Here is a 22218-nt window from a genome sequence, read left to right as displayed (position 1 = left end):
GGAAGATATTTTTCCTTTTGTTCTGCTCGATCTTGCAACTATTAAGTAGTTTTAAATAAAGATTATTTTTAGTCTCTTGCACCCTCTGCAACGAGGCGCTGTAACTTTGAACAGGGCCCAAAATTTCCTCTAGCACAGTAGAGAAATGACTCCAAACTCGACACAGACTTTCTCTTCCCGGTGACCTCGTTTGCGGTACGCGGGGCTGGCGTGCATCCCCCCGTCCCCAAACCATTGCAGCCAGTTGGCGTAAAGCAACCGGCACGTTGTGTGCGTTAGAGAAACGCAGCGCACGTAGAGCAAGGAGAATGAGAGCAGGTTTCCTCAAATACCCGGAGGAGTGGGAGTTGAGCGTTTCAGGAGAATTTTTAATTCCTCGGGATTAATCGGTGGCACATGAAGAGCCACGCCGGAGCTCTGCCTTCGGAGCGGAGTTTTTTGTGACACTCCACTGCTGGCATCGGGAGCTGCTGGCGGGTATTTAAGTTTTTACTGATGTCAGATTTAACCTCAGCCGATGTAAAGCTCTGATGCAAAGCTGCTCCGCGCATATTTACAGTGGGAAGATTCGCTGGGGTTGCTATAGCAAAAGGCTGGAGATGACTTCAGGAGTTTAAATTAGGCCTGCGTGCTGGTAAACAAGGGCTCTGCCTATAGTACAAGCTGCTGCGGCGCTGGAAGATGTTTGTGTCGGATGGGGTGGGAGGTGGCGTGCGTTCGCTCGCGGGGAGAGCGCCAGTGCTTGCACAAGCCTGTCGGGCTGAGCGTGCCCGCGGCGCGCCCGGGAGCAGCGGGCAGGGGCTCGCTGTCGGAGCGGGGCGATGTGCCATATTGAAGGAGAAAGAGAAGTTGGAGATACCGGTTGCATTCAGAAATCTGCTGCTGATTTTTCGTGAGTGAACAACAGCCGGTGATTCCCGGTGCCTGAACCTCCTCCTCTGCTGGGGTACGCGGGGTCCTTGCCCTGCTGCTTTAGCCCTCCCGTAGTCCAAACCAACAGGCTAGAGAGATCGCTCACTGTAATACCCCAGCCACGCTTTTGCTGTCCTCTCCTTCTTGTCTTCATTACGTCTTGATCTCTGTAACCTCTTTAACATGTGTAAATACTCAAATGAGATTATCTTTAAAGAGCCCTTTATTAAAAATGTACTGACCTTCCTAATCAGAAGAAATGTTCCCGTAGCTGCTTTTCTCCTTCCCTGCGTTTCGACAAGCAGCGAGGGCAGAATGGTGAATCATCTCACCAGGGCGACAGCTTGGGCTGAAAACCGGGCAGGTTTCTTCAGACGCGGCACCGGCGTGGTGCTCCCCACGCGGCACGTTCCCGGCACCTGCCACGCACGGGAAGGTGGGGTTGCTCCCACGGGAGGGTCCCAGGGACGCATACTTCTCGCTGGGTTTGCAGTCGAAAGCAACTCTAAACCTCATTAACCTTCGTCTCGGTGGCCCTCGGTGTGGCGAGCGCGGCGCTGAGGACCCGCTCCGCTCGGCTGACTCATCACCAAACTTTTTGGGCGAGCAGTTGCAGCTGCAGTCGCTGCGTTCCAGCAGCCGCCGAGGGGTTTGCGCGTGGCGGGCATGGCTGGCTGGTCTCTGGTGGATCAGAAGGCCCTGACAAATATCCTCGCCCCTTCCCCTCCTGGGGCCGAGCAGGTCAAGCCGAGATGGGACCTGCACCCCGGTATCGTGCCGGCAGCACCCTGGTCGGTGAGGCCGGCCGCCCGTCCCTTCCGCAGGGCCTCAGCCCTACAACCCCCTCCCTGGGGAGGGGGTTTCCAAGCGGAGGGAGGGCGAGGGGCAGCCGAGCGGTCGGTGTGGTGGGCTCTCGGTGCAAAGCCGTCACCGGGCACGGGGGACGTGCCCGAATACGGCTCTTAGGCCCTGCACGGGGGACTTTGGGTTCCTTGCAGAGGGATGAGCATGCTGTGAAAAGGCTAAATGCACGTGAGGGGCTAAACTGCAAATCGTTTGAAGCCTTCTTTCAGTGCATGCTCTAATGAGAGCTTTGCAGCTCTTTGAATCTAGTATCAGGGAAGCAGGTGGTTTCCCAAGCGAGGCAGCCGAGGCCCCGGTGCCACCCGCAGAGCAGATGGGTGCCGTGGCCCTGCGGCCGCCGTGCTGCCTGTCCTCGGGCTCTCGGCCCTCCGGTCAGCGTGGCTGTTTCCCCTGCCCTGGGCAGCAGAGCCCTGCCCTCGGGTCCTGCGGGCAGCAGTGCGTCCTTCTGCCTGGGATCGTGGGTTTCCTTAAGGGATTGCTGGAAGCTCCCCACATCCGTGTGCTGTTTAGCCCTTCGCAGCCGATCGCTGGATAAGCAGGGTGGTCTTGCTGCTTTGGCATCGGTAATTATTGCTGGAGCTGATGAGCCTTTCCTGTATGGTTCTGGTGGAGCCTTCGGCATGCAAGGATGATCAGAGAGGGGTTTTTTTTCCCTTGTAAAATATATTCCAGCTCCAGTTTGTAATGTGGCGAGAGGGGGAGCGAGAGAAGGGAACAACAGCATTAGCGGATGTAGAAGTAGCTGGAATGAGAAGCTTTTGTGCCATTAATAACAGTCCTGGCTGGCAGCCAAGGCTGGGAGTGTGGGATTAGCCTGAACAATCAAGACTGCAGGATCAAAACAAGGAGGCAGGAACAGCGAGGTCACGCTGCTGCCATCTGCGCTGCCGCAGTGGTGGGAGGGAGCGGAAGAGGGGGCTGCGCTGGAGGAGCGATGCCGATAGCGCAGGCGGCGGGGCGCCCGCCGGCTCCCCAAAACCGGCCCTGCGCCGCGGCCGCCGCGCTCACGCCGGGGTCAGGGCTTCGGGCTTCGCCTCCCAGCTCTCTGCAGGCACCTCGCCGGCGGTGCCGGCGAGCCCGCGGAGGGGAGGGCGGCTGCAGCTTGTCATTTTTAGGAAATGGCTTCTGAAAAACAGAAGCGGCTCGTTGGGGCTTGGCCGTGCACTTCTGCGCTCCGGACTGAAGATCTGAACGGCGCTCGTGGCTGGGGGTTTGGGATGGGTGTCTTCGTGCGACAACATAACACCGACAGCCCGCCCTGGCTCTGGCGTCGCCGCCGTGCCGGTTGGGAATCCATCTGGTGACCAGGGGGTGGGGAGAGGTCACCGGACGGATTCAGCTGCAGCTTTGCCGTGGGCGAAGGCGGCCTCGCTTTCTGCACGGCCGCTCTGCCGGGCTGCGTGGGGCGTACGGACCTTTCCAGGGGCTGTATTTGCTGGTTTGCATCACTCTTTCAAAAGGAGTGACTTGAGATTTCTGCTGAAAGACGGTTTTCGAAGCAGATGGAGGCAAATCTTGTTCTGTTGCACTCTGGTCTCCATCAGATTTTGCTGAAATACCTTCCAAAAGTATCAGAAAGCAAAATGATTCACGTTGTTTATGTTGCTTCTCCTCTCTTTTTCCCTCTGACCTAGTAAATCTTACTGTCCTGCAAATGTAAATACAAAAGCTGAAACGCAGTAGAAGCAAAGCAGTGTCCCACAAACAGCCTCCCAGCTCTTGCTAAAAATATCTCTGTGCGGTGCAGTAACTCCCAGGCATTCTTTTGTCTGACTGCTTTTGAATTCCCTAATTGAAGTTGGTTGGAGGGCAGTGCACCAGTTTCCTGAATAGCTCAGATGTTGATTGTGAGTTAAAAAACAAGAGCAAAATTGTTTTTCCTTTGTGCAGCCGCACTTTTATTGACCCCCCCCCCGCCCTTTAATCTCTGTATTTTTACTTGCAATTTTATTTTGTAAGACAACTGCATTAAATACATCTGCGGAGAAGGGGCCCAGGAGGCAGCGAGCGGGAAGACGCAGTTCTTGGTACGTGATGCCACGTGCGCGTTGGAGCCGGAGCGCCGCTCCATTGGAAACGTCCAGGCTGGCGCAGAGACGCGGTGCAAATGGAGCTTAACATAGTAGGAAGTGTTAATAATGGTTCCTAATTGCCTACTAATAACTAAATCTGTGGAATTTGGCAGCAATTGGGATATAGTTTTCTCCTGCAATCTGTCCGTTCCCTCCAGAAAGAACAAAGTTGCTTCATTGACGTACAGCAGTGAATCTTAAATTCACCGAAGGTAACGGGGGAAAGTTTTCCAGATTCTGCATGGCCTCCACGGAGCCTGCGAGGGTGCTTCCCCGGGCAAAAACTGCCGCCTCTCGGTCCAGCACTCCAAGATTTAACCGAGGAGGAAGAATAAAATCAGGCTGCTTTTCTCCTTTCTGTTTTTTTGTTGGTTTTTTTTTTGGTCTTTTTTCATTTGAACTTGGAAACAGAGAAGCCCAGGCTGGTTTCAGGCGCTCCCAAAAAGCTGCTGGAAGCAGCGTGTGCATGGGTGGCTCACCCGGCCGTCCAGGGACGGGTCCCTGGGCTCTCATGGGGACAGGGAGGAAAATTTTGTGACCGGTAGTTTGTGATAAGTCACGGCCCATCCAAGAAGCTCCCTGGAATATATCTGTTGGGTAAATGTGATAAACCACGAGTGCTCAGAGCTCCTCTGTGGCCGGTAAACAAACACTAACGTTGCTTTCACTTGAGCCTCAGTAAATTAAAGGTTTGAAATTGTGATGGAGATTGGAGAGAAGCTGATTTCAGACACTGCTTCAGGAGCCGGGATTTATTCAGGCTCTCCGTGGTGGGAGACATTTCGTGGCTGCTCAGCAGCAGCAGAAAAACAAGCACAAATTTTTCTGTCTTCAGGGATAACTGCAGTGAAGCATGCGGGGGGGAGGGCTGTGCCGCTCGCTGGTACCGAAATACCTCCCCATCCTCCACGCACGTCAACAGGCCCCGAAACTTCCCCGCCGGGTTGGGTGCTGGGTGCTGCACCCGCCCGCGGAGCAGGAGCAGGCACGGGGACCAGTGCCTGCAGCCCCTGGCCTGGGGGGCCGCGGGGGAGCCTGGCTCCTCCGGCGCTTTCCTTGGAAGCGGAGCATCCTTGCAGTTGGGCACGCACAAAAATAAGACGCCAAACGGGCGCGAGCTGGCAGCCTGCTCGCTGGGTTTGCTGCCTCTCGCTCTGCCGTAACGCAAAACCAGGAAAACGTGTCTGGAGGAGCCTGCGGCATGTACGGCGGCGGGGAGAGCCACGTCCTGCCTGCGGGCACCCCGCTTTTGGGCACAGCGACGTGGGGCCGAGGTGCCGGCTTCCACCTTGCTTTCCTTGCCCCCCCTTCCTGCAGGCAGATGGACTCTATAGGTGAGAAATGCCCTTATTGTCCAAAACCTCCCTTCCTCTCCAAAAACACGGCACAGCGTGTGCCAGCACCTCCTGCTCGTCGGAGAGGTCAGGGCATGGCTGGTGGTGTTGGGCAGGAGCCGTGACGGAGGCAGCGCGCCGGAGCCGGGCTGTCGGCGCTGGGGCAGGATCGCGGCGCTGCGGTCGCATGCCCTTCTCTTAGCTCCCAGGTTAACGTTTAACCTATTTGAGTTTCAGTACCTCTGGTCGTTCGATGTTATGGGGCGCTTTGCACAGCTGTAGATCAGCAGCCTGATGGAGGGGTACGGCTTACCTGCTGCGGAGGAATGTGAAGAATTTCATGGGGAGGAAGATGAGATTTTCCCTTTCCCAATGGAGAGAAACCAAGTCTGGGTGGGTGACATTGGAATGTTTTAAATACAGGGGCAGCTCCCTGCTTTGGGAGCCTGTATGTTAAGTTTCCACCTGGCCAAAACATTTTTGCTCTGACTGTAAACCTTAGAGGGGAGAGCGCTCAAATGGAAAAGTTGACGCAGCCTTATCTGCCGTGCAGCCTCTGTACGATAGAGGAATCTGAGCCCTGGTTTATGTCAGGCTTGAAGCTTTCCCCTTTCCTTCCAGCAAACTGCATACCTTTGCCTTGGAGCCGTTCCTTCATCGGGGGCACATCCTTCAAGGAGCGTAGTTTGGTCAAGAAATCCGCTCTGGGTTCGTTTTAAATCTATATCGAGTTCCCCAATGGCTGCCGCTGCTCCCTCCTTGCAGCAGCCCCATGTCTTTCGGATGGTCCTCCTTGGAACGCCGTGGCGTCGCCTGCCCCGCAACCAGCAGCATCGCTTCTCCAGAAACTTTAGCCCTTGCCTTCAACGTGCAGTTATTCTTGCAGGAGACATTCAGGTCATCCCTTCCCCTCGTGCAGTAAGTGACGCTTCTACAAATGACTGATGCTTAATGTAGTCAAGGGTCACCTTACCCAGCTCTCGGTGCCTAAGGCTTTCATTGCGGCGTTCCTGAACCGTCTTTCAGCCTTCCTGCCGGCAGTTCGTTAGCAGGAACAAAAAGCTTGGGACTAAATTTGCCAGCTGTGCCCAGACCCCATCGCTAGTGCGGTGGAGCTGTCCCGTCTCTGCCTGGTGAGGTGGGACCCGCCGCCGGAGCTCCCCGCTCCCCTTGCACCGTAACCCCGATAACTGACCCGAAACGGCGGCTGCAGGGTCGGGCTGACATCTGGCAGGCTACCGGCACCGCCGCCGGCACCGCTGCCAGGAGGGGAGGGAGGTGGAAACGCTGGCTGGAGGGGAAGGAGCTGGAGGAGGACGGGAAGGGAGGGGGAAGGACAGCCAGGAGCTTCTGGAGCTGCGGGGTGAGACATTAAACTGGAAAAGGGGCAGAATATAACGCTCGGTGATTTTTGCAAGCGGCCGGCTGCTTCCCCAGGATGTCTCAGGGCTAAGGGCAGCGCTTGTTTTCTCGCAAGACACTACAAATAATAAAAATAACGGTTGCAGTTAATTGCCATATAGCCGTCGCGCCTTGGTTTTCATTCGTCTTCAGGCAGGATGCACTCGCAGATGAATTTTGAAAATAGCTGAGGATCAAATGATGTTTTTTGTTCTTTGGCACTGAATATGGTGCTCGCTGTTGGTGTTCGGTGATGCGGATCCGCGTGTGCATTCAAAGTCTGTAGCTAATGTTACAGTTTCCTTCCTGCTATGAGCTTCTGTTCTCTGCTCACACCTTTCTGGAAGCCTCCTTTCGGGCTCCGATAGTCCCTGCTCGGTTTCGTACTAAAGGAATCTTTTTCTGTAAGGGTTGAGAAAAATCTTTTCCTTTTAGCTTTAGGTATGTCAAGGAATAATATTCATTTCGCCTGTTAAAAAACAAAACATAGACCAACGTTTCAGAAGGCTGAGCCTGCTACGGTCTTGGCCTGTGGGTGCTTTGGCGAGGAAAAAAACATTTCTCTAAGTAGAGAAGCTTTTGCTGCTGAAGCAGAGGTAAAGGGTTGACGGTGCGTTGTCCCGGTCAAAATCCCGGTCCCCAGCTCTCGGGGTCGAGGACCCCCCTGCTCCCCGCTTCCACCCCCTACCACCCGGCGCCTGGTTTTCGGGAGCGGGGCGCATTCCCGGCGTTGCGCCGCAGGGATGGGGGCTGTCCCGCGCCGGAGGCGGGTGGGCTCGGTGCCCGGGAGGTGGCCCGGCCCAGCACGCCGCGAGTCCCGCCGCGTGGAGACGGGGAGGAAGGCTACGGCGCCTGGTTGTTTACGAGGTGGCCCGTTTCTGTGCCGAGATTGCCGCAAACCGGCTTCCTTTGATTGGGCGCTCTCAGCGCGTCGCGTCTGCAAACGGGGGCCGATGCTCGTGCACCCTCATAAAGATCTTGATTTGTTCAGATGGGAATTTACTATTTTAAAATGGCTTTGATTATCATACGGAAGAATTGTTTACTGGCTGTACATATGCTTTGCTGTCTCCGTCCCGTGCTTTGCTAAGAATAGAAACCGAAGCATTACTCTGCGCGTCTTACAGCTGCGGCTGCTGAAAAACTGACTTGCCCAAATGTTCTGTACGTTTGTGGCTGAGTAGGCAACGGAGCTGAGGTTCCAAACTGCCACTTCTCTGCTCAAACCACTAATCAGCATTGCTTCTGAAAGGACTATACATAGTGTGTGCAAGCTGATATTACAAAAATAAACTTTTAATAACCTCCCTCTGTTGTCTATAAACGCCCAGACTTGCAGGTCTACACCATTTTCTATAGGCACTCACATGGCCGTCCTCACCACGATGTTCTCGCCACTCTATTTAATTGCAAAGGAGCCTTTTGGAGCCTTTAAAAATCCCCGTCGCCGTTGCGCTATCTTCATTAAATGAATGGGGCTGTTGTACATCTGACAGCTGCCATTTTAATGCTGTGGTATTGTATTTCCTTGCAGGAGGCTCACCCTCACGAGGCAGATTAGGACTGAGAAAATCCAGGTTCCATTAGAAACCATTGGAAATGAGTTCCCAAGTTGTTCTAAGGTAAATCAATAATGCATATAATCTCCCTGGCTGGACTCAGTGACCGAGCCAACAGTTCATTTAACCACATTTTTTTTTTAAAGCACTTTCAAAATCGTTCCTGTTGAGGCTTCCTTGTCAGTCTGAATTCCTGTTATGAAATTCTCGGGCAGCATTTGTTTTCGAGTGATGCCAAAACTTTGGTAATTTACTCATCCCCATGCTTAGGCGGCACCGTAGTCACTGCTGCGGTGCCGAGCCTCGCGCCGGTACCGGGGTAGCCGCTGAATTCCTGCAAGTTTGGGAGTGGAGGATGCTTGGCTCGCGCTCGCCTCCGCTCCCGGGCAGGCTGCTGACATCCCGCATCTGGGTCCTGCGTCCTCGCGCGGCGCGGAGCTGCGCGAGCCCCGTGCTTGGCGCGTCCCCGTCCCCCCTCGCCTCCTTCCAGTCGGTGCCCGTAGCTGGGAGCCTGCTCCTTGCTGGCGGCAGAAACACGGGACTTTGTCGATGACCGTTCCCAGCGCTCTGTCGCGCCTCCTCCGCTCTTCTGCGGACCGATCCTGGAGGGAAGCGGGAGTTCGGTTACAGAACAAGCAAGTCGAGAAAGATGAGTCCTTTTCAGTGTGGCGATAACACATTTTGCTAATTTTTAATTCATTTGAAATAAGCTTTAATAAGCGAATTGTCCTTTCTGAGAGCAAACATTCCAAACTCAAGAATCTTTCAAGCTAAATATGATAAAGGACCACTGATTTTTTCTCTTCCCTTTAAACTACCGCTCGAGTGAAGCGAGGAAGATGATTAGCTTGTAAATGAGTGCAAGAATGCAGCCAACTCCAGTGGCTTTCCACGCTGGCACGGCTGGGTCGCTCGGCACCAGGAGCCTGCTTGGGATCAGGCGTGAGCAGGCTGTTGCGTCTCTTGTTGAATTAGCCCGTACAAATTTGAGGTGATTCAGTGATTTTTTTTTTTTTTTTTTTTACTAGATAACTGCTTTGTGTCACATGATAGTCATCTTTTTGATTCTGTAGTAGGTATCTTGCAACGAAGTTTATCATCTCTTGGAAACTCAGCCTTATTTAACAGTACTTGAACTGTCAGATATTAAAATAATGTCTCTTGAACCACTTGAATGGGATAAGACTTGGCTTGATATAGGGCTGTGGTGTTAGAAAACCTATAATTCCTCCTCCTCCCTCCCTCCCCAATTGATATTACTATGAGATTTTTCTTTTTAGCTGTGGCAAAGAGAAGATTGAGTTGCTAGAACATGATCTATTTTGATTACTAAAAATCTTAGCGCTGCTAATTTAGTCCGCTAGTATGTTACGAATGTAGGTTCTGTGTGTTCAAACTGTTCTTGGTTTTTTTACTTAATAAGTTCTCCAGATAGTTGCCATGGAAATAATCCTGGATTGGGAGAGGATCTAAAGGCCCTGAAGACGCTGGCGTGATGGGAGCAGCGCGTGGTCTGCGTGCTCCAGGCTCGGATCCTGGTCAAAACCCGGTTTTCCGCGGTGGTGCCGGCTCTAGGACGGGAACCAGCTTGTTCCTCCCACGGCTGTCCCGCTTCCCCCCTTTTGCAGTTTTGAGCAGAATTCTCCTGATTTTCATAGTGCAGAAAAGTTGAGGAAAACGCTCACTGCTGGTTTTCACTGCGTGAAGGTTAATGACGGTTTTCTATCTCGTGTTTGCCTGAATCACGCTAACGCGCAGGGGTTTGGCTGTTGCCTTTGCCGTACCCGAGCCTCTGTGGCTGCGCTGGGGCTCTGCGCCGAATTGGAGGAAATTTCCCCTGCCCCGCTCCCGGAGCGCCGGGTGCCACCGGCGGTGCCGTGCCGGCCGGTGCCGGCCCCGGCGGTGCCGCAGCAGGAGCCTCTCCCGGCCCCTGTTTGTGCCGCAGAAGAACAAACCTGCTTCCTCTGGGCCCGCGTTTTCTTTTTCAACAGGTTCCGTTTTGTGCAAATGTTGTGTTTTTCATGAAATTGCCGTGCGTTGTTTTCGGACACGAGCATCGGAATTGTTTCGGCCGTCTAAACCAAACCTGGGTACTTCTTGTTGCTTGAAATAAGGCAGCCAGTCCTAATCGCAGGAAAACTCGGGTTATTTTCCTGGCTTTGCAAGACTTGAAAAATGCCTTTTTACTTAAGCTGGAATTGACTTTAGTTTGAGGCATGGGACAGCTATTTGATGCAGCGTACGGGATACGTGAATCCTGTCGGTCGGCGGGATAGGACCAAGCGCAGGAGCTGCAAAAGCAGCAGAGCATCTTCACGTGCCTGATTTTTGCCGAAGCGATTTCCTCGGGAAGCATCCCTTGCAGTGGCGGAGACCCTGAAGCAGCTAAAGTTAAGATTGAATTGCTTTAATACAGATATTGGGCCAAACGAACAGCGTGTTTAAGAGCCTGTTTCAAAGGTCTGAAAAGCGGTCATGGGAGCCCTAATTTTGGGGGCGAATAGTGGAAGAGGTGTGTTGGGGAGTTGTAGGGACAGAGCCTCGAGAGCCGCTTTCCTGCGTGGTGGGCCAGTTCGAGGGGACGCCGTCCCCTCCTTGGTGGTGAGATACAGCTGAATCAGACCTCGCCTGTGTGCTTCCAGTTTGTAGCTGAAATGGAAACCTGTGAGAGATTTTTCCTTTTTTTAAATTATTTTTTAATTTGGTTTTTTATTTATTTACTTCCTTTTTTTTTTCTGGAGAGCTGGGTGCGCTTTCTCCTTCCCCCCTCATATTTACATACATGATTGAAGAGCTCTTGCTGCGATACGTAGGAACACGTGCCACGCAGCCTGCCCTTCGTGTGGCACGGTAGGAGACACGGAGAACCCCGTCGCACCGCCGACGTCGCACCGCCGACGTCCCGCCTTTCACCCCCCCCGAAGCACGCCGTGCGCTTGCCCTGAAACGCTCCGTATTTCGGTCATCCCCGTGACTGGTAGAGTCTCGAAAATGCAGATTTTAAACAGCCAACTCAGCACCTTAAGGAAGATTATTGAGACCCCACCAGCTCGCAGCGAGAACCCTCTTCCAGCTTGGGGAGGGACAAACCCAACCCACAGCCCCGCGTCCTTTTACGCCGCTCTGGGTGTATTAAACGAGCGAGCGGAGTGACAGCTGGGCAGGAGGCTGGGAACAATGAAGATAAAGTTAGCTTTCAGCGATGTGACCCTCTCCAGGCTGCGCGCCAGAAGACTATAAATAATTGATAGGAGCAACCACCCTCGCCAGCACGCTAATGTACAGCGCGGTTCATACAGCGAGCGGGGCTGCATTACCCATTACATCACCGCTGCTCTCGGCCTGGGCTCTCCTATCAGCAATGTAATTTTACTGCTTTTAAATAATAAATTGCACTGGGAGTTGAAATACTCCTTCGCCCCATTCAAGCCTACTAGGGTGTGCAACTACACAAATGAATTTTACATATGGTAAAATGAATTTTGTATCAAGCTCGCAAAAAAAAAAAAGTGTCTTGCAGGAGGAGTTTCGCCCCACGGTCTCGCCCAGTATCGGTGACAGGGGTTTAGGGTATCAAAGGCAGGCGGTTCCAGCTAGTGACTTTTGATCCAGCTCGGTATCTGGAATGATTTTTAAGCTTGACTTGGGGTCATTGGCCTAAGTTCACAGATAGTTTCAGGGGGTAAAGTTCTCCGGTGTTGCAAGTCAGAAAAATCCCCTTGGCTGCGGCCGTTTCCGCGAGCGGAAGGCGTGCGAGCGGCGTGCACGAGCTCTTTGCTCCCGCGGAGCAGCAGCTTTCACTTTCAACGGCTGTAGTTTTCGAGCAGTGAAAAAAGCTTGATGTAACCCAAAACCTGATTTCTTTCCCCTAAGCCTTTAGAGAAGTTCTGTAACCTCTGCTTATCACCATACTTGTGTGGAAAAGCTAAAATGCACTTTGACTCTTCCAGGCTCTGGGGACAGGGAGGGACGGGGGTCTCTGTGCACGCGGGGATGGGTTTTGGTGGACCCTTGCAGCGTTTTATGCTCATTTGTGTGGGTCTCCAAGGATTTTGAAAATACAGTTTTTTTTAAAAAAAGAATCGTATAACTGCTACACTAGAACCTGGAAGCATCAAAGCTGCCCAGAAGTTGGGCAGTTTGTGGTGCCCTGTTCCTCATAAGTTAGTGGCGAGTAAATGGAGAAACCAAACCGGAGAGCAGTCAGCTGTTCGTACGGAAGAAATGAGTGAGATTATGGGAAAGCACGGAGCGAGGACCTGCGGTGCGTGACCAGAGCGGGCTGGCAGCAGCGGGACACAAAGGTGAAAGATGCCGAGGATGGTGCAACTTCACACACTGGGAGGGTCGCGTTCGCTTCCAGCGTTGCCCAGGTGGGTGCCGATCCAGTTGCAGGAGCGGGTACGGTGAAACACAACGGACAGGGGCGTTCAGCGTCGTGCGGGGAGGAGAGCCACCGGCCGGCCGGTGCTCCCGGCAGCTGTGCTGGCAAGCGGACTCTCGGACATGGTAATTTAAGTACAACCAGTCTTGTTTGTAGGAGAAATAAAATGCCGGGATGGTATCGTAGGAGACGGCTTAATTTGTTGAAAGAAGATAAGGAGCAGGTTTTGGCTAAGGGTATGATCGAAGGTAAGATCAGAAACACGGTTTGACATTATAGGGCACTGGCACCAAGGGCTGGCATCTGGGTGTAGAATTTCTTCTGGGGCCCTTCACCAAAAATCCTTTGCTTTGCTCAGCACTGAGTATGAAGTTGGTGTTTGGGACCCTCTTTCAGGAGACATCTGGCCTACGTGTGCATCTTACACGTCTCAAAATCTGTGCAGGGTTACTGTGAAAGCGGTGGTTTTCACACCTTCTGGAGCAAGACTTAAAGAATTATTATTTCCAAATCGGGAAGCGAGCAATGTTGCAGAGCTACATAAGAAAGCATAGGCTGCTTACGGTGGATTAAAATGACTGACCACTTAGCTATGCAATTAGATGGAGAGATGGGGTGATATAAATCATGAGTAACTAGCTTACCTGTCCCGTGATGTTGTTTATCTCCAGGCACGTGTGCACCAGTTTCCATAGGGTGTTTGAGCATTGGCTTTTAAAGGCATAGGTCCCTGAAAAGGGGGTTGAATGCATGGCTTTTTGTAGTTTTCTGGTGTTTCTTAGCTATCCTTGAACGTCAGGTTGGCCCTACAGTTAAACCGTAGCTCTTTCCAGAAGAGTCCAGATGTGCGTCACCGAAGTGGGCAGGCGGCTGCGTGCCGAGGCCGGCAGCAGCCGCAGCTCCTGCTCGGATTTCCCAGGGGCTCCTGGGCTCCTCCGGCACAAAGCCACGGGCCGCAAGGCCTGCGAGGATGCCGGCACCAGCTTTTTTGCGTCCTTCTTAAAGCAAGACAGCCAATCTCTTGTCCGCCTCCTACCGATACCGTAAGAGCGAGCGCAGCACCCACAAGCTGCCCTGCGGTGGGACCTAGCGGGAGGCAGGCCAGGCTGTAGGGAAGGAAGGTGCTTTCCAGGGGTGCCGACCTGCATCAGCATCTCAGCATTGCACACGCTTCTGACAGGACCGCCTGGGTATCGGGCAAAAGTCTTCAGGTGACGAGGTGATGCTCGTTGCTGAGCGTGTATATCCCTGCGGAGGTTTGAGGTGTTACCAACTTAGATTTGCAAATGCTCTGCACATAGGAAAGCTTTTATAGGGCAGTAATGTGTAAAATATTTTAACCTGTCCATTGGTCCTGCCAGACGGCCGGGCTCCAGGGTGATCTGACTGCCTGGCGGCTCTGTGGTCCGTCAGTCCCTGCTAAGGCAGCCGTCTGTCCGGGCACCGCCGCTGTGAGGCCCTGAGTCCCAGGATTCAGCGATGCCGGGTTTGCTTCTTCCCATCCCCAGAACTCTGCCTTACCTTCTCCCGGCTCAGCGGCGTCTCCTTCACCTCTCGCAGATGTACAGCTTAGCAAAAGCATTCAGAATGCTGTAAGGTTTTGGCCGGCTCCAGTTTGGAGAGCTGGCTGGTCAGAGACGTGATGCTGGTATGGGAAACCAGCTCAACCCGTGCGAGATACGCGTGTCTCTTCCATAACAACGTGGTGTTTGAGTCGGTCATTTTCTTGGGCGATGGTGACAGGTCACTTCGTGGCCAGACAGGAGCCTGGCCCTGCAGATTCACACCATCTGGTGTGAATTTGGGGGTTGTCCTGTGCAGGGACAGGAGTTGGACTCAATGATCCTGTGGGTCCCTTCCAGCTCGGGACATTCTGTGGTTCTCTGTGCTGGCTGTACCTGGGGGACGGCGGTTCTCCTGCTGAAATAGCCATCCAGAATTTTAGGGTCTCTCTGAAAATTTGACTCCGACAGCTCTGAGGTACACAAACTGCGACACACGCTACGGAGAGGGACTTCCAAATAAATGAAACAGATGATAAAGATGCCAAACAGACATCCTAGAGGTCTGCTGAGGGCAGAGTGCTCCTCCGAGCCTCTGCTCGTGCAAGCAGCAGAAAGGCAGAGAGATGCTGCTGCACCTCCATGCGCGGGCCGTCCGTCAGCCGGGTCCGGCGCGGGCTGACCCCCGCCCGCACGGGCCCCTTCTCCCCGTGCCCTTCTCGGAAACTTCATCCATCCCTCCCCTGCATCTCACCGAGCGCTCGGGAAAGGGGCTTTGCTATTCTTAGCATCTCGGCAGAAGTGCTGCCGCTCCAGCGAGACGCACACAGGGGCCTTTGATAAAAGGCGCAGGGGAGTAACCATGGCAGTCTCGCTGAGACTGGTAACCATGGATTACAGAAATTAAAGGCAGAAAGCAAATAGCAGGATTATCTTTGGCGTGGTGGTTTTCTAGTGAACAGAAGGCACTACCCGACTTCCACATTTAGGTGAGGCACTGTAAATTACCTGTAGTTAAAAAATAATGCTAATTAAATTCAAACGCAGTAACGATTAACACTGCTGATCTCAATTCACTGAATTTCCTTGCATCTCTAATTGACAGAGAAAAAAACCCAACCCTATACAGAAGAAAGGAGGGGGAATTTCTTGCTTCTGGCTCCGTGCTGTATCCTTCTTCTGATGCAGCTGTCAAGTTTGCATTTTCCGTTTCCCTAGCCTTTTTATTTTTAATGCAGGGCACTTCACAATTAAGACGAGCTCGATTCGCCGGTCCCTTTACAGGCGAGCGTGCCGCGGGCCGGTGCCCGGGGAGCTGGCCCGTGCCGCACCCGAGGGACCTCGCCGACTGCGCGGCAGACGGGTGGCACATGGTGAGCGCCGCCGCCAAGTCCCCCCGGCACCCCAAACCCCCTCGCCTTGATGGAGAAGGCACTCCGCGTTTCTCTTAATCGTCCGGAGGCGAGGGTGAAGGAGCCGGGTGGCTTTGTGCTGCAGGAGCAGCGTTCCTCGGGACCGCTTAGCATGCAAGCTGTGCTCTTTGCGCAGCAAATTTTGCTTTCAAGTTCAGCGAGTGCTAAGGCTCTGCGTAAATGGGCCTGCTAAAGATATTTTTTTGACATTTGAAAATCCTATTAAGCCCGTTTCTCCCCTCTCCTCTCCCTCCCTCCCAGCGTGCCGGCTTAACATGGAGGCACCGCGAAGGTTTCTTTAGCCGGCCGGGTCACATCCTGCACAACAGCCCTCAGAAATATGGGTCACCACGTAACGAGGGAGACAAAAAGTATATTGTCCTCGTGTCTTACGCTGATGGCTGATCGAGGGACTCCCTAAACAGACAGTTTAAGATCTTAATGAGGTACCAAACATGAGGTAATTCAGAGTATGCCCCTTCGGCGCTGTCTGCTCGCCAGCACGGCCTTCCAGAAATGGGCTCCTCCTGCCTGTCCGTGCCCGACGCCGCTTTAACTCTTCTTTACCAAAGGCACGGGCCCGGCAGCACGTCCTCGAAGCGGAGGTGGCCACGGTTCCTGTTCACGGTTCCTGCATGAGTCAGTGATAAAGCCCATGAGCACACTGTTTATTTTCTTATTTGCAAATAATTCTCCAAAGCTGAGGTTATTACTCATTGGCTTTAAACGCGGGGTTGGAGGTTGGAGCGGGTCTCCTTTAGCCTTACTTCATGCGGTGTGGGGTTATCTGCAGGTTTTTCTCCAGGCTTTTTAAAATTAAATTGGAAGGATTTCTACTAAATCCTCGTTTCTGGGAAATTTCTGAAACTGAGAGTAGCCTGCAGTGGGACAATCACCAGTTGTGCTGGTAGGTGTGTAATTACACAGGTTTTGGGGAGCGAGGATGCAAACAAGTTTGCATACATTGAATTACAGGCGGTGTTTTAATAGTATGTTTTTTAGGTCTTGGCTTTAATCCAGAATTTTTTCGTGCTATTATCCTCTATTTACAGCTTTCAGAAATCAGCTGATGTCACTGCACATATGTTTAGAGCCGTTGCTAAGGTGATTAGCTCCAGAATTCAACGCCTACGCAGTCCTGATGAAAGGCTGAGAAACTGCTCGGCAGCGTCTGTTCAGAGTGGCGCATTGTTGGTTTGAACTATTAAGAACCATAAAACAATATTACCCAATTTTAGGGTAAATACGTTGGCCTTGACTGATAATCGTGCATCAGGTTTTGCAGGACCAGAGGCTTTATCTGGCACGTTTAACCGAGTCTCAGAACATTTTTCACTGAGAAAACATTGAAAATTACCCGGTTCCTAATTTCCATGAGCCCGTGCGGCGTTAGTGCATCCAGGGTTTCCTCTGCATGCCGGCTTGGGAGGCAGAAGGTGGCAAGCCAGGGACGGGACTGCTGTCTCGTGGGTGTCCGTCTATCCGTCCCATCGCTCGGTGAATCTTGCAGAGCGCACGGAGCCAAACCATGGGCTGCAGCCGAGGGTTGCCCAACCTCCCGTTCAGCGGTCCGCCGCTCACGTTAAACTGGGAACTCTCCCGAGACCATCACAGCGACTGGGACGCACGAGACCGTACGTCTTGCCGCTTCCCGGCGTTGCCTGCTTCTCGGCTGACCAGAAATCCCTCCTGAGCGGAGACGGCCGCCCGCCGCCTCGATTTCCACGTTTTCTGTTTGGGGCATCCAGCTCGCGAGGTGCGATGTGCTCCAGCAGAAAGACCCTATCTCTCGTGGGAGTCTGTCCTCTCTAGTAGAAATTAAAGTAATTTACCTTTCTCTCCCCTTTTAGAGAACGGTATCACGTTGCCTTCACCAGCAGGGCCGGGATCCTCTTACCTGCCGGGCTCCCGCTTTCAGTGCAGCAGAAGAATAGCTTTTATTCATGGCGGAGAAGCCATGAAATACAATAAAGTTGCCCACAGCCTGCACCAGGAACGGGCTACCAGATTACATTTTAAGAGCGTTATAGGCGAAAACTCCTTTTCGGTTTAAGTCACTGTGTGAAATGTGTATGAAATATCTTCTTTTCAGTCCAAGCACTTTGGTGTCCTTTAAAAAAAATAAAAAAGTAATAAAAAAAAATTTATCATTTAAGCTTTGAAAAGATGTGGATATGTATATCTATTTTTTTCCCCAGCCATCTAGTGCACACTAAGTATCTTAAATGATAGCAAACATTTTCTTCCCTGGGAGCTCGCTGTTCTCCCACTGATTATTCTTTTTCTTTCCCTTTTTTTAAAGGATACCGGCTAAGGCTTGACCTAGTTTGGCTGTCATCACACCGTGAAACGGTGCAAACGTTCACCTAACGTAGCTACCTATATTTTTGCTCTCCAGGCTGTGCAAAAATAGCCACGCAGGGCACGCAGCCGCGTGTGAGCAGCGGGGCAGTGTCTGCTTTTGCGAGGACCAGGGCTGCAAAGATGGTTTTGCTCATCCCCTCCCCTGGTTGCTGTGTCGGGGGCTCTCTTCGGGTGCAGGCGGAGGTTGGACTTGGTCGGTGGGATGGGAGGTGTTCGTCTACAGAAGTTAAACCTGGTTTACAGCTCCTGGCCCCCGCCGAAACAAGGAGGTTTGGCTGATGGAACGGGCGTGCCGGCACCGCCGTGGGAAGCGCATCCCTGGGTAGCTAATTTTAGCATAAAATATAAATCATGTTAATTACTGACTGTGGGAAAAACACTTGGGTCAGGGGTGTGCAAAGGCCCTTGCATCATCCGAAACGCGTTTGTCCATTCGCAGGGTGAAGCGGGGTCCGTTGCATTCGCCGTACGGCTGCGCGCCGGCACCCCCTTACTCGTGCCCCGGCGGGCGGCCGCTCGCTGGCCCCAGGGTGCTGCTGCCCGCGGTGAAACGCTCCCCTGCGTGGGTCCGGAGCGTGCGCCTGCCTGGGGCAGCACGGGGACCTTCCCCGGAGGGTGTCCCCCGTTGCTGGTCCATGCACAGCCCAGCACCGCTGAACGTTCCCCCTCCTGCTTAAATGCAGCCGGTTCTGTGATTTCTGGCGTAGCCTTGTCTTTCAAGAAGTGGCTTGTTTTGGATGAATCAGCTGGGGACGGTTGCGGTCTCGCTGCGTGGATTCCCACGTGCAGGGTCTGTACGGATCCCCTCGGAGGTTTCCGATGAAGAAGGAGAGCAAATACAGGTCGATGCAGCGCATCGTCCTTACGCCAAGCCTGGCTCCCCAGCTGTCTTTGGGCCCCTTCCCTGCTCCTCCTCCTCCCCCAGCCCTCCCGTCCTGGGCTACAAAGATGTTCCCAGGGCCTGGGGAGGGTGAATAGAGGTTGCACAACCCGGCTCCCGCTCCATGGGGCCGAGAGGCCGGGAACAAAACCCAGATGGGAACAAAACCCAGATTACGGCCTTTCTCTGCGGAGTTGAAGGGGCCGGGGGGGACATTGATATGCAGATCCTGTGTGTCGGGGCACTGCGGTGGCATTGTTTGGAAATGTCCACATGTAGGGTTCATGAAGTGATGTAGAAAAGAAACTAAGTGAAATATTCTGTGCTGGAGCGTGGTATGGGAACCGCTGCGGTGATGTAGCAATTTTCTAATACAACCGTATTTCCAGGAGGCCTTGACTACTAAATTGCACTGTTTATATAAAATTTTCATACTTCCCCAACCTTCTAATTTTCTAGGGTTCATTTCAAGTGGTTTTTCTTTTTTTTGCTGGGCTCTCCTTTTGCAAGAACAACATTAAAAATTTGAAAGTGATGTTGGGGTGACTTTGCTTCTGCCGTCCTGGGGCCAGGCTAACATGCACAGAAGCAGCGGGAGGACTGGTGCTTATCCAACGCCTTTTCAACAGGGTGCTTGTGCTTTGCCCTCTCTCAGCACAGCACAGCACCCTTCGAGGGCGCCCGGCTCCGTCTGCACGCCTCGGCTTCTGGCAGAGCAAAGGGCTTCCCAAGGGGCTGCCTGTATCGAGCAGCTCGGATCCGTGCGGTTCGTGACCCGCCGGTCCGATGATGCTGTGAAACGTAGAGGTCAGCCCTCGCTTCGTTGTAACGCAGGAATGGCAGCGTGCGTACGGTATACCGCGGGAAAACGCTTTCTAGACCGAAACTTGGTGTGAGCTGCAGGAGCTGGAGCGCATCTCATAACTCTCCAGAGGAAAAAGTGCTCTGAAGCAGAAGGAAAGTTGGCGAGCTTGGTCAGGCCGGCCCGAGTTACTCGCTTGGAGTTTGCTGCTTGGATGTTGTTCTTTCCTTGCACAATCAGCCCCTGCTAACGAAGCGCTTGAGAAACCTTGCAGCGACACAGCGGCCGGCTTGCTGGGAGGAGAGGCAGAGCGTCCGCGTCCTCCAGCTAAGCTGCTCTTCAGCTCTGTGCCCCGGACGGGCGCTGCCGGGGCTGCCTGCCAGCCGCGGGCTGACACCGAAGGCGAGAGCCTGAAGGCTCAGTAAATTTAGAAAAGAGCTTTTTTTTTTTTTTGCCTTTTTTTTTTTTTTTTTTTTTTTTTTTTTAAATGGTGCATTGAGACGTGTTATTGTAGTGTAAGCAGCTGACCTGCCTGCTGCTCCTCTTAGCCTTGCCTGTTGCAGGTACATGGGAGCGTGTTGTGCTTCGTCCCCGTAGCGGCCCCGGGCGCAGGGGTGAGCTAAGGGGTAAAAAGGGGATGGAAGCAGCGAGAGCCCGGGAGGCGGATGGGGAAGAGCCCCAGGTACACGTGGCGTGTGAATTGGCCGCCGACTCCTCTGGGAAAAGGAGACGGCAGCCGGGCAGGTAGGTTGCAGACGTGGAGCCGAGTAGGTTGTGAAGCCCAGGAGGTGAGTTTTGTGGGCTGGCTTTGGGACCAGGGGCCTGGGCAGGGGAGGCACCGTCCTGTCCCTTTGGGTGGGTTCAGCTGCGGCAGAGCGCAGGACCCCCGGCGAGGACCGGCTGCTGGCAGAGGTCGGGGCCGCTGCACAGCTCCTGGGGGCTGGCGATCTGCAGCGGCCCTCGAAAAACTAACGAAGCAACAAATAGCTGAGGGTTCATCTTAGTATATAAGAGTTTTAGGAATTGTACCTTAAATAAACGAACCAGCATACCAGCTCATAACTCCAGAATGGCATTGCACGTTCTGGTGGTGGTTTCTCCCCTGCTTTGGAGGAGCACGGGCATTCCCTGAACGGAGAGGTCTGCCCTCATCAGTGCTGCTGTGCCAGTCGCGTTCCCGACATCTGCAGAAAGAGGGAAACGCTGCCCTCGTTTCGCCGTTTCTAGAGAAGTCTTCTGTCTTGCTTTCAGCCCACCTTCTTTGAAGAGTGCTGGGCTCTCTTCTGTCGTCGTCTTAAACCTGCTGCTGTGTTGGGGCATTTAAGAGCTCCTGCGGTTTGCATCTTGTGCGCTGTGGGTGCAAGTGGGGATTTGCACGTGTGTGGGGTGCCTAGCCACGCAAACCCTCCTGAGGATTTGAGCTTTTATTCTGGGAATCCAAATATAGTTCCATGTGATCAAGTGCTCACGAAGAAATCGAGTAATCCATACTTGGGACAAGTCCAGGGCTTAAAATTCTTAATAGCCGCGTTCCCGGGCTCTGCAGCATGCGCTGCGCTGAATACGTTTTGAGAGTCAAGGTCTTTGCTTCTGATGGTTTAATTTGGACAATGAGTATCACTTAATAGTAGCATTTTATTTCATTCGTTTCACTCTTACTTTTCAAAGAATTCTTCTGATGCATTCAAGCTCCTGCCCTTTGGATGCTAATGGACTTCTGCTGAGATTTTGTTTTTGTTATTACGTAGCACCAGGGCTCCCATTTGCAGGGGCTTGGTATGAAGAATGCTCTGCCCTGAGACAATGCCTCCATTCAGGGCCCCTGATACAATGGGGGTGGAACAGTTATAATGTAAATTAGTATGCAAAGCCCCATCCTGATCAATGCGTTTTGCTCGGTGTCTGTGCGCGTACCGCTCCCGCAAAGTGCTGAGTTGTTCCTTCTGCGCGGCCAGCCCGTCCTGCGCATCGCGGTGCTAAAATAAATGCCTTCCTCAATCCTTTTTTAGAAAGCAAGAAAAAAATTCCCAGTTCACATCTTGGCAAGAGTGGACCATCTGCAAAAATCGCGGTAGATGGAGACCAGCTCTCTGTGATGTCCACAGCTATTTTTGCCGGTCCTTTTTGAAGTAAAAGCCGCTACCGAGGACGGTTGGTCCTTGCCTCCTACATCTGGGTGGCCTGCTGGAGCAGGGGGACGGCGCCGTGCCGCCTGGACGGCGCTCGCTCCCCCGAGACAAGCCCGGCTCACCGCCCCGGCGCTGCACAGCACCCCTGTCTTTATGTGCGATATTGCTCGTCTTCCCAAGAGCTGCAGGTAGGCATTAACCTGCAGCAGATTATTTTTGCCACCTTTCGTATATTCCTGTAGTCCATGCACGTCGTCCCTTGTTACTGACCGTCACAAACACCTCAGCAGCTACCCGGCAGATGTTTTGTTTGATGGAGCGATAACGGCGCTGTTTTGTCCCAGCCTGAAGTTAAGAATGGCTTTTAAATGCGCTTCTGGTAATAGAGTTGTGTGATGTAAAATATAAGAAAATAGGCGGTTCTTTGGACTGACCTGCGCAAATCCAGCAGGCTGAAACGTTAACTTTCCTATTCTACAAGCAGAGTAATTGAGCCTGAGCAAGGGAGAGCCTGGAGGAGGATCCGGCGAGGGGCAGGGAGAGGGAATCGTCCCAAGGTCCGGACTGGGGTGGCTCAGGGAGAAGCAGAAAGGTCAGGATCCT

At 53.1% G+C, this 22218-nt stretch overlaps 1 protein-coding gene across 7 annotated transcripts in view; it reads left to right on the top strand.

Moving 5' to 3' along the window:
- ANKRD11 (ankyrin repeat domain containing 11) overlaps positions 1-22218 on the top strand; it is a 158474-nt gene that overhangs the window by 76439 nt on the left and 59817 nt on the right. Inside the window, exon 3 of one of the 7 annotated variants that reach the window (XM_082320123.1) lies at positions 8118-8205. The exons of the other annotated variants lie outside the window; for them this stretch is intronic. The gene's annotated coding sequence lies outside the window, so the exon portion shown is untranslated. The remainder of the gene's footprint in view (positions 1-8117; positions 8206-22218) is intronic. 7 annotated transcript variants of the gene reach the window in all.

This window comes from Platalea leucorodia (genome assembly GCF_965183815.1).
Source record: "Platalea leucorodia genome assembly, chromosome: 8".
Classification (NCBI taxonomy): Eukaryota; Metazoa; Chordata; class Aves; order Pelecaniformes; family Threskiornithidae; genus Platalea; species Platalea leucorodia.
Note: the sequence above shows the minus strand (reverse complement) of the source record. Positions and strands in the feature narration are given on the sequence as shown.